The sequence below is a fragment of the Dermacentor variabilis genome, chromosome 5, assembly GCF_050947875.1.
Source record: "Dermacentor variabilis isolate Ectoservices chromosome 5, ASM5094787v1, whole genome shotgun sequence".
NCBI lineage: Eukaryota > Metazoa > Arthropoda > Arachnida > Ixodida > Ixodidae > Dermacentor > Dermacentor variabilis.
This window is the reverse complement of record NC_134572.1, coordinates 68,307,215-68,325,316: the sequence shown is the minus strand read 5'-3', so window position 1 is coordinate 68,325,316 and position 18,102 is coordinate 68,307,215.

Below are 18,102 nucleotides of genomic sequence, written 5' to 3'. Positions count from 1 at the left end.
AAATTATTTATTGCGACAACAGCAGGTGCTCGCAGCGTACGCCGCCATTTTCTCGAGAACATTCTTTTGCGATGCAGACGTCGTCTCGTCCGGTACAGTCACGGCCGGGTTAGAAGGAAGGCGCGCGCACCCGCGTCACCCCCCCCCCCCTCTAGCCCGGTCGTGGCATAGTATATTGCCTGTTGTGGCCACCGAAATTCATGTACACACGTTACGACTCACAGAGACTGTCTGGCTGAAAAAAACTTTGCACAAGTTACCAGGCGCCAGAGCGACACAATAGAGCAAGGATAATTAGCACGGCGTCCAGCTCTCAGTTAATTACCCATTGCCGCGGGGACATTTGTTTGAATGCCAGTGGCAGGGGTGGCGGCGAAAGTTTTGTTTATCGTCGTCCCATGTGCACGCATGATGAAAGTCAAGATGAGGATGAAGTGTTGTTCCGGCCGCACGACAACGCCTACAGTTGTTGTAGTAGGCGCAACGGAAATGACGGACGGACGCAAAAAACTATGTAGTTAAGATTTTCAAACTGCTGTCGCATGCAGTGTGAACGATGGATCATCTCGTGCATTACCATACACCGAGGATATCTCGGCGTTCCGCATTGTACAGACGAATGCCCCTTTTGTGTCTGCCGAAAGCATTCTAACTGCCTTTGTAGCGACTTGTGAACATCTGATTCACCGAGCCCTGTCGCGCTCCACCCGTTTGGACACGGTCAGCAAGGCGGTGCTGCCATGGTTCAATGGCTATCGCGCACTGCTGCTGACCACTATGTCAAGAATTCATGTTACATTTAAGGACATGTTACAAGGAAATTGACATGGTATCCCCAGCAAAGAATGAAAAAGAACACAACAATTACAAATACAAGGAACATGACAAGGAATCCCAAGAGGTCGAAAAGCTCCGTAGTCCAGTCCACTCCCTTAGCCAATCAATCAATCAATCAATCAATCAATCAATCTATCTATCTATCTATCTATCTATCTATCTATCTATCTATCTATCTATCTATCTATCTATCTATCTATCTATCTATCTATCTATCTATCTATCAAAAATAATATTGAAAGCGGTCCTGCAACAATTATGGCTTTGTGACCATTGTAAGCGAATTGTATTACTGTACACTGTTGGCCCAGACGTGGCACATGCGATTTCCATCCACAAAGGGCAGTCAGCGGATACCGCGTCGCGCCTTTGGTCCATGGCTTTTACATTCAGTATAGGCGAATTTCTGTACTTTCCGGGGAATGCTCCGCCAAAAGTGTATAAAAAGTAAAAATAGGGCACCAACCACAGAACTCCATGAGTGAACGCGTTCTCAGGTTTTCTACTCTTTTTAAAAGCCAACCGCAATCATCACCGTTCTGTAACAAGAACTTGACGTTTACCTGCGCCTCTAGTCTCACAGTTGAAAAGTGTCAGTATAACGCTATATATATATATATATATATATATATATATATATATATATATATATATATATATATATATATATATATATATATATATATATATATATATATATATATATATATATATATATATATTTATTTATTTATTTATTTATTTATTTATTTATTTATATATATTTGTTTAATTAATTTCACCATTTGTTTCACTTTCCTAGATATTTTATTTGGGATGACAAAGTGGCCTGTGAAGGGTCTAAACAAAGTTTTCAGCGAGGCACAAAAACGTCGCAGAGACGTTTGTTGAGCGACCCTTTGTGTATCTTTTCTGACCGGCTGATGCTATATGTAGCACTCACAAATGCGCCAGAAAGTCCGTTACACCTGTAGAGCGTGCGGCCGACCTGTCACGAATAACGAGAGGGGAGGCGAGGGGCGAGAAGAGCATAAAGGACACAAACGGGAGGCACTCTGATTTATGGCCGCACGGGACAGAGGTGGCCATCGTGCTGCGGGGCAGCTGCGTCTCTTTCAGAGCGCAGCCGGACGCCATGCGGGTCAAACGCCGCCGCCGACTGTCCCTACTCGTAAAAGGATGACGCGTCAAGAGCAGCCTCCGGCGGGCCCACTTACTTCAGGTCTGACAGCAAGAGGCCGGCTGCGAGCCAGAGTTGAAGCGCCCTGTCTTCCAGGCCGTGTTCGAATCACAAAATCCGCGCGTTCGCGAAGAAACGTGATTGTACGAATGAGAAACCGTATAGAGGAAGAGCTGCCGATTCTGAAGAGACGAACAGGCGACGCCCGGTAATGTGTTGCCTGGGGAATTGATGAGATATCTAAATCGAGGCGAGTTGCTCCCACTCGATCAATCTTGGTGCTTTATTTGCTATTTGGGAAGTGCGCATTGCAGTTACAAAGTTACCGAATGTGGTAATGTCGCTACAGTCGCAGCTGCGTTGATAGCAGCTCGACCTTAGGTTAGGTAAGCCTCAGTTGATTTACTAAGCGCGTGCGTGCGTGTGTGAGAACGTGAGTGCGTGCCTGTGTGTGCGTATCTGATGAATAAATTGTCCCCTGACGCTTCGGCCAGATACCTTTCGCCGTTGGCAAAGCGCGAATACTGTATATAACATAGTGTATATAGCCTGTGCGTGGCCTCTTCATCTGCTTTTTTTGCCTTCGTCATAGGGACGAAACGCGAAGAAGAAGGACACAGTTAAGCACTATCTAGCGCTGGTATGCATCCTCTTCCTTCTTTGTATTTTGTCACCACGGTGTGCTATAGTTAGGATTTCTATGATAAAATGCCAATTAGCCCAACTATCGATACTGCTGTCTTCGGCACGCGTTTGGTTCTGTAAGGTTAAGCGCCCCGCCCCTCCATTAGGACGACTCAAGCTTTGCGCGTATCGACTGACCCTCCTTCTTCCGTCTTCATAATCTTGTAGAACTTAACTGTCAGCCAAGAAGAAATACTCTGCGATCTAACGACGTCCATGTGCCATATGAGCTGACTGCGCTGTGACACGGAGGAATACGCAATGGAAGGATGCGCATGCAGTCACATGTTTGCGCTTCTGATTGGTTCACGCTAGCCGTATAGCTGTAGGCTTCGACTAGGACTGTATAGCTCGCACAACTCCTATATGTGTTTGAATCTCCCCGCTGATGCCGTCACGGAGATCGACTTACTCGCATTATCCTGCACTTGTGCACATGCTTCAGTTTGTGTGCGTTTCGGTTTCGCGCAGGCAGTTATGTATGCCCTTCTGAACAGACGCTGGTATTGATAGTGCCAAAGAGATGAGGCGATACAGCGTAGGTCTTGAAATATGCAATTGGCGTTTGGTTGTGCTTTTCTGGTGACACGACACAGAACAATAAATAAACTCACAGACAGCAACTTATTGTCTTTTCCACGCACTCATCTTCGTACTGCGTCGCCTCCCTAGCGCTATGGGCGGATACAACTGCAGTGGGTGAGACCGTTGATTTTATCGAATCCAAGTCCAATTACCCGAGGACAGGCTGAAACCTCGCTTTAAGTCATATGTTGAAACCAATCTCACCAACGCATCTGTTAACTTATTCTGTTTCCCTCCCTACATCCCTCTTTTTAATTCGAAGCATTGTTTGCCTCATCCCAGCCGTTTTGTGGCAGCTAGGTAGGCTCCTGTCTCGCCTCAAGAAAAAGAATATTATGTGTGACCGATGGTGGAGACGAACCTCTGCCATCGAGAACGACAGCGCGGTGCTCTAACCACTAGGCCACGATCGCGCGCACGTTTATCTCGTTCCAAAGCTAGAAATAGCTCTTTGAAACACTTGGCGCGCGCGTCAAGTGACAGTTTTCTCGTATTCTTTCGTCGTGAGAGTTCGCGCGTTGAGAATCTGTTTTTTCGACTGCACCATCTCCGCTATCGGCCCAGATTCGGCAATATTTTCCTCGTATCAGCTAACGCTACGTAGAAACTGCGACGCCGTACCGCATTCACGATCAGTCTAGGTCGGACTACGTTTTGAAGTTTCGTCGCCAGGTTGCAAATGTCATCGTCCGTTTAACATACACCACGTGACCTTGCCATATAGGTACGTTTAACTGTATAACACGCGTCGCTGATGACGTCACGATACGTGTTTCTCTCACTTGCGCTCGACCAGTAACTTTGTAGAGCCCAACAACCGGCACGTAGTAAGTTCGCGTCGAACGGCCAGAGTATAAATCATGCCGTCGGTGTCGTACGATCGTCGTCACCGTCGTCCTGCTCCTTTCGTCAAACACGCTCGCGTCAGACACAGCTGTTCCGTCTTACGCAAACACGTTGGTCCGCCTGGTAACGTACTGCATAATCCCGAACGATGCTGGGCAGTCAGCTACTCGTACAAATGATTCACGTAACGTCGATTTTCATTGCGCGGGATCAACTTCCCTTTTTTTTTACTTTGTTTGTTCTATAGCTTAGCTCGATGATGCACAGTCCAGCACACTAAATGCTCGATACTCGAAAAGCAGACGTAAGTGACCGTACTTAGTCTCTATTTAGCGCGTTATCGGCCGGTGAATGTATCTCCCTACGGCGGTAAAACAAGATCACTACTGTGGCTCAAACATATCTTGACACGTTCAAGCTAACCCAGATGTGCATCTTCTTGAATTAGTGTTTGCATTACGCCATTGCTTCTGAACAGCCTGGCACATATACATAAAAATCGCATGGTAATAAAGGCATGCAATTATGTTTACGCACCGCGCCCGTCTGCGCGGTGCATAAACATAAACATTGTATGACGTCTCACGTTACATAAATAAAAGACGTACGCTTCGTATTTTGTTGTACATCATTTAATTACCCGCTTCAGATAGATTCCAGCATTGAACGTTGGGTCTCAATAATTTTTTTATGATATACTTGTGCTCACACACTATAATGTGCAAATGCCATTATCGACTGAATAACGAAAAAAAATGTGACAGTCGCTTAAGTATCCTTACGTGATTTTAATGTGAAAGCATTAGGACATATCTAAGTTACCACGGTGAATAAAAACTGCACCTTAATCCACCTTGCTCTAATTTGTACCAACTTTAATTCACTGTAATCCACCTTAATCTACCTTAATCCGCCTTGGTCCGCTTTAATACACTTTAATCCAATTTTGGGAGTGGGCCATTGCGTCCATCCGACGCCGTAGTGGTTCACCGTGGGATTTCGCAGTGCGTGTCGCAGCAGATTCAGCGCCGGAAACGTGGCGTCATAACTTGGTCACGTCGATTTTTTTGCCATGTGATGTGAACGCCGGACACTCGCCGCGTTTTCCGTTTCATGAGTTTTCTCCTTAAGATAACCTAATATAAGGTTTTCTCCTTGAAAGATTAAACAGTTGCGTGGTAGAAAGCGATCGCCTAGCCTGCTCTCATCCCGCCACTCTTGCGCTCCTGGAAGTGCCGCTTCACTGTACCATTGATTGTGTGTGCGGTGGAGACTACCCTTAACGCGACGTTCGTTCGTGAGGCTTCTCCGCGGCTTCCTGCGCCGTCTTTGATTCTCTGTGAGTGGTCGTGCTTTCTCAAACGTATGTGGCTTGTTCAATAAAGACTGAGACTGGCGCCCTGAAATCTTTATTTCTGAAGTTTCCTATTCGGCACCTTTATCCCTTTCAATATGCTCCCCAGTAAGTGAAACGTTCGCGTCCCAGCGTTTCTACCACGTATACATAACGTGAGTCAAGCCAGCTTTTGACACCTACTTAAAAATAGCCTCCAATGCATTTCTACCTCTCGTTCCACGTCTTCTTCCATGTCAAAGCGATGGTATGGTATGGTATGGTATGGTATGGTATGGTATGGTATGGTATGGTATGGTATGGTATGGTATGGTATGGTATGGCAAAACTTTAATGAAGTCCTGCAGATCGTGAGTCCTAACGAAGCGGGCCGCTCCCACGTGGGAACCGAAAGGCCGAGCCTCTCGGCCGCATCGTGGGCCTGCTGGACAGCCCAGAGTGGTGTAAAGCAATATCTTTTTTTTTTTTTTTTTTACCGTCCCCGAAGCATCGCAAAAATCCACTTCCCAGTTTTACATCCAGATGCGGCACTCTTGAACATCTTCATGCACCACACAGTAAAAAGGGAGATCGCTTTGACATGAAACAAGGTATAGGTTATGCATTGAAGGCGATCTTAAAGTACGTATCAAGAAAAAAAAGAAGCTTGATTCGTGTTAGATATCTAAGCTTGGTAGGGACGGTGAGACGCGTGCATTTTCCTCACTGAGGAGCATGCAGAAAGGGATAAGAGTACCGATGAATAATTTTTTTTTGGAAACACATATTCCAAAGCATCAGTCTCACCCTTTATTGAACAACCCACGTAAATGCGAAATGGATTCATATTTTGCACATTATTTTCCCCATAATACCTCCCTCACGCGCTGTGGGACAAAACTGAGTGAAGCGATTAATTTGACGACACCTGACTATGCTGGCAAGTATTGTAAATCGCCATCGTACTTTGCAACACATTTTGGGGACGGATAATTCAAAAGTGGCGCTGGGATCGCAATTTCCACTAGGTAAAAGCACTGACGGATTGCAATTTCGCAGCGGGCACATGCCCCCTAAATTAAATAATTAAATAAAGTAACACACTTAATAGAACTTTGTTGTTGAGCGAATTTCGCTTGATGATTGGCGATTCCGTCTTCTCTATTGGTCCGCCTGATTAAGCGGAATTGTAATGTGTGTAACAGATAGCTACATGTATCAGTTCATAAAGACAAAGAACAGGTGATATTAATAAACGCAGCTACATTTGTCCGTAAGGGGCCTTCACATCGCATGCCGAGAAGCGTCCATCTTAGTTTTTGCCTTTTATTTCTCCACAAATAACACCTTACCTTACGGTTTTCGCATAGCCTTGCTTTACATATGTAGATGCCGACGATGCACACGTTTTGTAAAGGTGAACGAATGGGACGTCCGTCTCGAGAAAAACGTGCTTTCCCGAGAGCCTCGCCTACCCGCTGTTCGCTTCTGTTTGCTTGAAATTCGGGCACGTCTTATTCGGCCGTCTTCTGTCTCCCGAAACAAGTTGCGAAGGTCGTAAACAGGTTGTATCAGCGAGTATATCTTCTTACTCATTTCGTTTACTCTCTGTCCAACGCGCGAAGTTCAACTTTTATTTTTTTTAATATTTTTGTGCGTGCTTTAGGGCGATTTTCGTCACGCCTTGCACGACGCTTAAGAAAAGAAGAAAAAGAGAAGAACGAAATGAAGAAAACAATCAAAGAGGTTAGGCATTTCTGGACCACTTCTGTCGCCCACCGGGACGGGTTTGTGCTGAGACGTGACGTCTTTATTGAACGAGCGATCGTCCCGTCTTGCCGAGCCCTGTGCGCCTGTCGGGAGAATGTTGGGCGTGCCCCCAATTGAGGCGCCACTGGGGCCTGCGCGGGCTGCTTCGAGGATCTTGACCCCCTTCTGAGCACGGACTCCGAAATGCGCCCCAAGTTACGGCATGAACGACAGCGACGAAAACAAGCGGAGGAGCATGAGTTGCTTGCCCAAATGCAAGAGCTACATTTATGGAAAGGAGCTCCAAGTGTGTGTGTGTGTGTGTGTGTGTGTGTGTGTGTGTGTGTGTGTGTGTGTGTGTGTGTGTGTGTGTGTGTGTGTGTGTGTGTGCGTGTGTGTGTGTGTGCGTGCGTGTGTGTGTGTGTGTGTGTGTGTTTGTGTGTGTGTGTGTGTGTGTGTGTGTGTGTGTGTGTGTGTGTGTGTGTGTGTGTGTGTGTGTGTGTGTGTGTGTGTGTGTGTGTGTGTGTGTGTGTGTGTGTGTGTGTGTGTGTGTGTGTGTGTGTGTGTGTGTGTGTGTGTGTGTGTGTGTGTGTGTGTGTGTGAAAGAGAGGGTGGGAAGGGGGTAGCTGACGCCGTAATCAGCTGGACGAACTTGAGAAAGGAAAACAAACAATGATCAGGCGTCGAGGAGATTTACTCAGAGTCGAATGTATGTTGCCCGCTAAACAGCGCCTTTCACAGATTTGTGGTTTTGTTTGTAGTTCAACCCGAAGCTTCCAAACTTCCCGGAATTCATATGGGTCTATAAGTTTATCGATAAACTAGTTATCTGCGCAGATAACGCAGATATCTGCGCGTTCATTTACGTTCACTTTCCGTAATTTTGTTAAACCATCATTAACCCCTTCATTAAACATTAACCCCTTCAGCGATGGTTTACACATCCCTGCACGCGACTTGTTTTGCCAATTCTCTCCAATAATGGCAAGGCAAAAAAGAAAGAACACTCACATTAAGCTCTCGGCAAATTGGACCCTCTGTTTACACGATGCTGCTCCATATCGTTTCACTGCGCAGAGTATTGCTACATTCGACCACGTTTTGATTCAATGACCATGATTCAACGGAATGATAGACGCGCCGTGTTCCGCAATGAATCAAGAAGGATGAGCTTACTCTTAGTTTTATTACATCCGGCTATTGATTAGTCTGTCCGTTACGGTTATATTAGGCACCTTGAGATTCTAAGCACTTGTCTTGAATTTCTATGATCGCATATAAAGCGAAAAGTAGTAGAGATTTTTCCATTCCAAGCAATTCGATTCTCTGAGATTTGGAAGAGAAAAGGGTGGTTAAACCCGTGTTAATACGGTAATCTCGTGAGTCCATTCAGCCTTCACCTTGGCTCTTTCTCACGGCACTAATAACATTCAGTTGGAGTCGTTTGGTACGACCGTCTTCTCTCTTTCTCTCTCGTTCTCTCGAGTAAGAAAAAAATAAACGAAAGCGCTCACGAACTTACGCAAGCCCGCCAGAGCCGATCGGCTGTCAAATGGCCCGAATGGGAGCACCAAACAGAGGCGGCGTACTTTTCTGACGCTCGGAATCGACCCAGTTGACGACACGGACCGTGCCCGATGGACCCTTAAAATAGCGTCCCTCTCACGCGCAGTACAGCGGTTGGCTCCAGAACGCGACCCAGTTATGCGCGCTGCCCGCGTTGACAAAACAGGTCAGGGTTTTCGGCAGTGATCCAGAATGCGCGGACTCACCGGCCCCCTGCCATATATCCACGCGCTGACGTCAATCCGATCCCGATTCTCAGAAGCGAAGGCAGCGTGATGCCTCTAGACGCTTCTAAAACCCCTGTGTATATCCACCCACTTCTTATTCCCCCCGAGGGCTGCCCCAGAAAAATTATAGGAAAAAATTGCACCCTGTGTCGCCCGAACACACGCTCGCTCTTGTTCCATTTATTTTCCAGTTATGTTTTCCACCTAAAGCTACGCAAAAATATACGCGGAACGGTGTTCCGTATATTAGCTTTCTTTTTTCACTCTTTCGATACGCATAACGATAAACACGTCGGACTTAGTTCCAGCGTAATGGCCACTGTTATCCGGAACAGTGTTCCACATACCTGTAACCTTCACACGAGTAGTGCTGCAGCCTCTAAATTCCGTTAGCAGTGTGCTGGGAAGCTCCGCACATTAGCGCAGTGTTGTTTCTCTCGTTTACACTTAGATTTTATATCGCTTTATCCTAACTGCCCTGTGTAAGTAAACGGCGTAGGCGCTTCTGTAGGACCTTCCCGACTTTCCTTCCCTTTCTGTTTGTCTACCATGTCGCACTTTCATCGAACCCTATTGGGAGGAAGTGGTAGGTTACTGCAAGGCGACGTAAAAATGAAACCTACATAGAAGCTAAGTAGTCTACAACACGTCCTCGTCGGCGTACAAGTAGTCTGCAAGACGTCTATTGTCATACACCTGGTGGTCTACTTGTTCATTATGAGTTATTCGCCCCAGACTGCTATTATTTATAAGCGATGATGTATGGAGCAATCTCGTGAAGGACACGCAGCCTACGAGACGTCTATTGGCATACGTCTTGTAGACCACTTGGTGTTCTCTTTTTTAAGTTATTCACCTCGGACTACCGTGTTTATAGGCAACGATTCGTCTTAATCGACAGCACGAGTCTCCAGCAGGCTCGTGCGAGTGGGAACAGGAGCAGCCCCAGCAGCGTCGGCGACTTCGGCGGCGGCGGCAACCGTTTAGCGTTGAGGGCGAGGAGGTATAGTAACAACAGCGCGAGCCCGCACAGCACCTGTGCATCGGCGGCGGCGGCGGCCCCCAAAGACGCCGTGTCCCGTTTCGCGCCGGCATAGCGCGGAACCTGTTTGTTTTGCCGGCTTTCCTCGCCACCCCCGTGACTCCTTGATGGCTGAGCGCAAAAGACGGTAGCGAAGAAAGGAAAACAAAAATAAGATGCGCCGAGCACGCAGCGGCGGCGGCGGCGGGAAACAGAAGGGTGTGCGCCAGGATGATGGGTAGCTGTGCTGCAGCGGCTACACCATCCTCGACACTTGCTTGGCGCAAGGCAAGCAGCAACCAGATGGCCGAGTCGGGAGGGCCTTCGCCGCGCGCCCTCTCCGGTCCGTGTGTCGATGAAATATTGTCAGTACATACGCCCGCGCGTCTCTTCGTGGCACGCCCAGTCGCTGAACGAACGCCGGACGGAGTCGTGTATCTTTTCTCTTATTTTCTGGATCTTGATATCTGCGAGGAGAGAAGGGTTAGCATCTGCACAGTGTATACGTGTTCGGACGGGTGCAGCGGAACTGCAATTTATTGTTATTCTTTCTTTTTCAATCTGCATATTTTCCGCTTACTGATGAGGCAGTTTCCCGGTCTGTGACAGATGTGCAGACGGTGTACACTTGCTTGCGAGACGTCGGTGGACAGAGAACAGTGAGTAATGAGGGACGTGCGGTGAATTTCGAGCTCGTTTTGTTGCCTCTGGCCGAAGACTTCTGCAGCTAATGTATACGTTTGCGAAGAGCCCAAGGAGGCGCTTTAGGGCAGATCAAGGACTGCGCGAAAAGGCTAACACTTAAGGTTGCCCTGACGCAGGGGGCAAAATTTGTGTAAGGACTCATATTATCTCATGTCAGCTTTTTATTTAAGCAACAATTAAAGGCTGCGGTGAGGCCGGCGACATGTTTCTAGGCAACATTTCCAAAATCATAATAATAAATCAATCGAGTGACACGGGGAAACGCGCTGGAAGGACTTGTATAACTGAGAGCCATTAGAGGGAAGTTACTGCAAGGATTGACTACTTCTTGGAATCCTCTAAGGAAATAACTAGCGTAACACGTTCAGTACAAACGCGACCGAACGGTCCTTACAGTCTTGCTGCGGACGATCTGCTATTTATCGCGCCAATTTGTACTGTAGTACATTAATTGCCTATCGTCAAGCAACAGTGCGTTCCGCGTGGTCCATTAGCCTTGCCGGACCACGCATGTGAGCATCGCAATCCCATTTACCGCTGATTCAATTAAAATTGTATTACTGTGATTGGCATTATTTTGACATTCTACCCACCATTGGCGCTATGTTTGTACTTATGTATCGCTACATCGCTTCTATTTGAATTGCTTTAACGTCGGCATTCATCGTTGGATCGGTTCTGCTGCAATTTTATGTCGCAGGTTCATCACCATCATCAGCCTATTTTATGTCCACTGCAGTGCGAAGGCCTCCTTCTCCCTGTGACCACGCTGTCCTGCGCCAACCGATTCCAACTAGCGCCCGCAAATTTCTTAATTTCATCGCCCCACCAAGTCTTCTGCCGTCATCGACTGCTCTTCCCTTTTCTTGGTACCCATTCTGTAACCCGAATGGTCCACCGGTTATCTAACCTACGCATTACATTACGCAGAGCTAAAAATTAAAAAAGAAAATACTGCTCACACAGCACCACGCTCACTCGTTCGTGTGCAAATTCCCTCCTCCCTTGTCCTTCGTCTTTGTTAGCTTCGTTCCGTCGTCAGCGAACAGCGAAGCGGTCAGAAATGCGACTATCCTGTTTACGGGCCGGAGATAAACGGACGAAATGCGGTCAGCGCTGATGGAGTGTGTGCAACCAGCGCTAGCGAGGTCTCGTCTCGACGCCGTTCGTGAACAATTTACAAACAACTCTGTGAAATACTGCGCGAGACGCCACTCACTCTTGCAGACTGCAGAGGTCGTGGCGGCCACCGCTGTTGCTTCGAAAGGAGTTCAGAAAGGTCCCGACCCGTGAGCGTCTCGGCTTCGCTGTGGCTATAAGGCTGCTGCGGGAATCGGGGACGACTCGGACGCGCTGAAGAGCCGGGGTATAGTAGCTGCGGTAAAATAATAATAATAATAATGAGGGAACGAGATATCGGAGACGGTTTCTGTGAAGGCCTGGCGTGTTCGTGTCGAGAAAGGCCCGCCGCTGTCTCTGGCGACTGGAAAGATGCCGAGACGAAGATCAGGTGAAGGGTCCCGCCTGACGCCACAGAATGAACGCATTCCCGAGTAGCCCGCATACTGAGGCACAGATACGACAGCGCACACCCATGTGCGCAACCCGAACTGAGCACGAGGAAGTTGAGCGAGCTGTGCGCGGCTGGTAAAGGACACGGGCCGAGTGAAAGGACAGAATGCGAGTTAGCGTTATGTCGGCACAAGGGACGTGCTATGGGCAGACCGTCACTCAACCGGTTGATCATTTTGAAGTTCTTCCTTCCTGGAATTTTCAAAAATAGTCTGTTGCAGGTAACATAATTCTAGACCTTGAGCTGGATTATTCAGAGGAAGGAAGGAAGGAAGGAAAACTTTATTTGGTCCTGCAAGTAGTGATAATTAATCGCTAAGCGGGCCGCTCCCACGTCGGGACCGGAAGGCCAAGCCTCACGGCCACGTCGTGAGCCTGCTGGACAGCCCAGAATTGTTCATCCAGGTCCGGGCTGCGAAGTGCAGCCTCCCACCTGGACGCATCCTTGATCGCCGAGTCTTCAATTCTTTCGCAAGACCAGAGCATGTGTTCGAGCGTGGCTAAAGCACCACAATCTTGGCAATAAGGCTCTGTATACGTCTCCGGATAAAACATGTTCAGTCTCCGTGGGCAAGGATAAGTACCAGAGGCGGGCATTAATACTGGCACGTGAAATCGAAACACATATCCAACTAATTAGAAGATCCCTAATTAGGTTCGTAATTAGTAACTGTAAGGCGCTTATTGCAACTTACGAATTGCAGCCTGTGAATTTGCAAGGCATATCCACTTGGAATGAGTTTCAATAATGACCCCAGTTGGGAGATATGCGCCATCAAACTTGCCGTAACAATTCACTGTTGTTCCACTTACTTTTCTTTTTTTAACAAAACGGTCTTTTATGATTTACAGCGCATATTTTGTTGAAAATAATCAATTTTGAAATGCCCCAAAGCCGCTCGAAACCAATTGAGACGAAGTTTTGGTGAAGTTTGGAGAAACCAAGCCGTTATCATGCTGATCAGTTTTCACTATACAAGGCCCTGTTGTACTTCTGTATTCTTATCAGCTAAATCGTTCAGGGAACCTTAGTATTAGTATTAGTATTTTTTAATTGCAATCATCTATTCATGTGGGTCTAATTTCTTCCCAAAATTAACAAATTTGTGAAGGATCCATTCGTTCCTATAATTGTCAGTGCGTTCAAACCCCCAGATTCTTAGCCCATCCCTTGCTGTGGGTACATGCCATATCTTGAAGACACATCATCATCATTATCATCATAATGAGCCCCGTAAACTACATATACCATGAACTTCGTGCTGGCGGAACCTGGAGTCCCCCCCTCGTCTGCCCGGCGGGTCACCGCGCGTAGACAGTATACCACGTGTCAGCCGAGCCCTGGCGAGCTCTAAAGAAGCGTACGGATATCGCGTACTAGAATACCCCCTTCTAGTACAATTTACTGCGAACGACGTCCCTGTTTAGTCGTGGCTCAGCCACGCAATGAAAGCTTCGAGGAGGGTTCGCTTGATGACCGCTAGTTCGTCATCCAACTCGCATTGCAACACGTTGTCGCAGCTGCTGCATGCATAGACGGCTGCCGCCCGCCATATGCTCACAACTCCCGCAGACACTAGCACCAAAGTTCCATCTATAGTACCGTATCTGCACGAATATAACGCGATTTCTCTTTCTCGGAAATTCTGTGCCTCGGAAGGCGCCTCGCGTTATATTTGGGTTCGTAACTCGCAGGTGTTTCTGAAGAGCTGCCTGTCCGTTAACTTTGGTCGCATATGGAGGACGACGCCGTACTCGCGGACAGTGACAAAGACGACAGCAGTGACAGTTTCATTATCATAGATGGTAAACGAAACAGAACGGCGGGTAAATTGTGCACGCAGTCGTCCTTTCGCTTTATTTGGCGACGGCAGTTCGCAGTAGCGAACAATAAAGCCCTACAGGCCTCCGCTTTCACGCCTCGCTTCCTGTTAGAATGCGGCGTCACTTCACGTCATATTCGCAGTATATACATTTCTTTCTTTTTAAGAGAAACCGAGAGTTCTCACTGGCGTTATATTCGTGGTCGCGCTATTTACCTTGCGAATACGGTAATTTTTTCTAGGAAGCTCTATTCGATACTCGCGGCTGTTGCACGCAGCATGATGAGCGTATGATTGTCGCCGCATAAATGCGGCTTGTACGGGAAATAACGCTGCAAGTGCTTTCGGCCTCATAGGTGAGCTATACTTTTCACTGCACTATAATTGAGCGCGACGCAACACCGTCGTTTGCAATCACACCGCTCCCAATCCACTTATCTCCCGAACTGCATCGTCATACGAATTCAGAATTCTGGAATAAAAAAAAAAAAGAAATGTATGGCTGCATGCAGTGCAGCCGCGAGTACAGGTGCAAGCTCGTAAAACGTTAGATATACAGCAGACCGTTGAGAAATAAGCGAAACGATGGCTATATTCATCGTGGTGTCTTAGGCGCCAATAAAACACAAGCGAAAGTGATGGACGACGCCGTTATATGGCTGAACGACGACGACGACGACGATGATAATGATGATGATGATGATGATGATGATGATGATGATGATGATGATGACGACGACGACGACGACGACGACGACGACGACGACGACGACTCTTCAAAACAAGATACGTATCCGTAGTGGGGGATGCAACATTAAGCGGGTGGTTGTACGCATAGATGATGACTGCAGGAAAACGAACTTAAAAAGGCAAAACTGGGAATAAAAGAGTAGCGTGTAATTGAGAAGTGAGATCAGGTGAATGAATGATCAAGTTTAAAAGAAACAAGGGGAATATTCATTGAACAATTTAGACTGGAAGGAGTTTAGAACGATTTATGGAAACAGTAAGCAAAGTAGGAATAAACATGGTAAACGTTTTATTGCGTGAATTAAATCACACACTGCCTCAAACACACGCCTCCGGTTAAAATCTGGTGCAGATGTCGCGAGGGGGCGCAATATCGCAGAACGTTAATCAAAGCGAGCCGTACGAAGCGATGCTTCAAAAAGCATTTTTATTTGTATCGTGCACTGGCGACACATTAAAAATATTAGTCCATAGAATCACAGCAGTTTGCAGAACAACGCAGACTTCTTGGTTAATCTTATTCGAGCGCAATTGTTTAAGGGATCTTTCTTTTCAGCTTTGTAGAGCTTAATCTTCCCTTTGGCGGCACGCGCAAACGGCACGAGCAAGGGCATCGTACCAGAAGAAGAGGAGTGCTCGAACCGTGTGTCACGAACGCGTGCCCTTGCGTGCAACCGTTCTATTTTTTCAAGGACTCGGTCAGAGAACGCCATTCGTCTACACTTTGTCCACTGCGTTCGCATGGATCCGCCGTCGCGAAGACCTCTCAATTCCGTCGAGTCGGCTAGCCGCGTGGGAACTGCCAGACACCGCAGCAGGTCGTCTGCGAGCAACAGAAGCCCGAAGCTTCGCGAAGAGAGCAGCGCCACATCTTCGGCATCGGAGGCGCCCGTCCGAGACGTCACCGCCCACGGTGCTGAGGCCTCCGACAGAGCACGACGTTCATCGCGCGATGGGCTGAAGTCCTCGTCTGAGCGCCTTTATTCCCATGAACGAGCGGCGAATGACACCGAGACACCCACGGACGTCAGTCGCGTGTCAGCATTAACCGGGTACCCGGACAACAGCGCTCGGAGCAGCCGTACGTCAGCCACACAGGCTGCTTTGGGGCACACGGGCAGTCGAACCACCGGCGACGCGTGGGCCGAAGATGCGGGGCCGTTAAGTGCAAATCACTCTCGCTCCTCCGGGTTTGAGCTGCCCGCTGGCATGGGACGACGTGTCTGCGTACGCCGGAGTAGCTCCAAGAGCCGAAACTCTTCTGGTAAGCCGGTACAGCGCAGGGCTATCATACCCACTGCCACAGCGCCCCCGGATAGAGCTATGCGCGGTGCCGTCACGGTGCCTCCCGAGAGTCACTTCCTACCGGTAGCGTCCTCGTCTACGGAACCTCGGCCTCTACTCCGAATGCTCGTCGTTGGAGTGTGCCTGCTTTCTCTCGTCATAGTAGTCATCGTCGTCGTCGTCCTGCTGCCCAGCAGCACTGGTTCGGTGCCAAACCTTTGCTTGACATTCGAGTGTCGGAAGTACGGCGAGCAGCTGACGTCCTCCATTGACGTCACAGCGCCCCCCTGCCACAACTTCACCCGCTTCGTGTGCGGCGGCTGGCGGCGAGAGCACCAGCTGAGCGTCCTCGAGGAACTCAACGAGCGGGTCAGGGAGCACGTGACGCGCCTGGTGCGAGCCATCGAGGTGCCGACCACGGACCAGAACAGCGTGCAGCGGGCGGCAGCCGTCTACCGCAGCTGTGACAACGTGCTGCAGGGCGAGCGGAATGAACTGGCGTTGGTCAAGCGGGCCCTCCTCGAAGCCGGCATTACGTGGCCTAGCGACAACATCAACAAGGACGTCGTCCACACGCTGATTTATAGCTCGCTGAGGCTCGGCTGGCACGTGATACTACGCGTGGTGCCCCGCTGGTCGGACAAGGGAGTGACAACCTTCCTGGTCGATCCAGGCGAAGCTTTCCACTTCGTCATTCGACGGCCGCGCACTCTGAACGCCGATTTCGAACATTACTTCGAGAGCCTCAGAGACATATTCCTGGTCTCTGGCGACGACGTCACGACATTCGAAGATGTCGTAAGCTTCGAGGACTCCTTTCAGGAAGAGTTGACCGCAGTTTACTACGAACGCACCGAGTACCAAGACTTTCCCGAAAGAACCTTCCTAGGACTCGGTGACAGCCGCTGGATCTCCGTGCTAGAGACGTTGAACATCACCGTCGGCGAGCACTTTGAAGTCCTCACGAGTGGCCGCCGTTTCGTTTACACCTTCTTCGACCTTTGGGACAACAACGGCGAAACGGAAACGTACGGTTACATCTGCTGGTGTACCGTCCAGGTGGCCGCATTGTACGCGAACCGCGACCTCGTCCTCAACTACTATGGGGGTAGCGCGAGGAGGGCGCAGGCGTACCACGGCGCCTTCTGCGTCAGTGCGGCCTTCGCGTTCTCGCGTTACGCCCTGTTCGGAAGCTACAGCGCCCAAATGTTTCGTGGCAGCATGCGCACAATGGCCGATGCCGTGACTCGAGCTGTTGGCGACAGCTTCCTGCGCCGCCTGGCCCGGTGGCGCCACTTCAGGCGTAACATTGAGGTCGTCAGCAACTGGTCGTCGTTGTCCAGAGCGATGCGGAGCTTCGAAGCAGTCCACGACTTGGAGTTGGCTCCCGCCGGCCTCGACATGACCGACTCCTTCGTGCAGAACTGGCGCAAGTCGACGCTCGTCTCGAGAAGTGCGGACGATTCGGTGCTCCTAGCGGCCGTCAACTCTCTGGAGCTGTTCGCCGTGTACGTTTTGGGACCACGGAAGGACTTCCAGCTGCTTCCTGCCGCGCTTTCCTTCCCACTCTTCGACACGGCGCTGACGGCACCGATCGTATACGCCGGATTTGGTGCGAGTGTGGCGTGGGCGCTGGGGCTGCTCTTTCTCGCAGCGTACAGCTCGGACCCCAGGACGAACGCGACCGTGGCGCAGCTGAAGAATTGCGTCGCCGGCAAGTCGCGCGGCACTGTGCTGGACATAGACGACGTGACGGCTGTGGCCCTGGCGGCGGACGCCGTGCTCGATGCGCTCGAGCAAGACGTTCAGGCCACGACCGAACTGCCCATCCCGCAGCTGGAACACTTCACTCCGACGCAGCTATTTTTCGTGGCTCTGTGTTTTGTGCACTGCGAGGGAGGCGACGCTCGTGGAAATAGGGACGACATCTGCGACCTGTC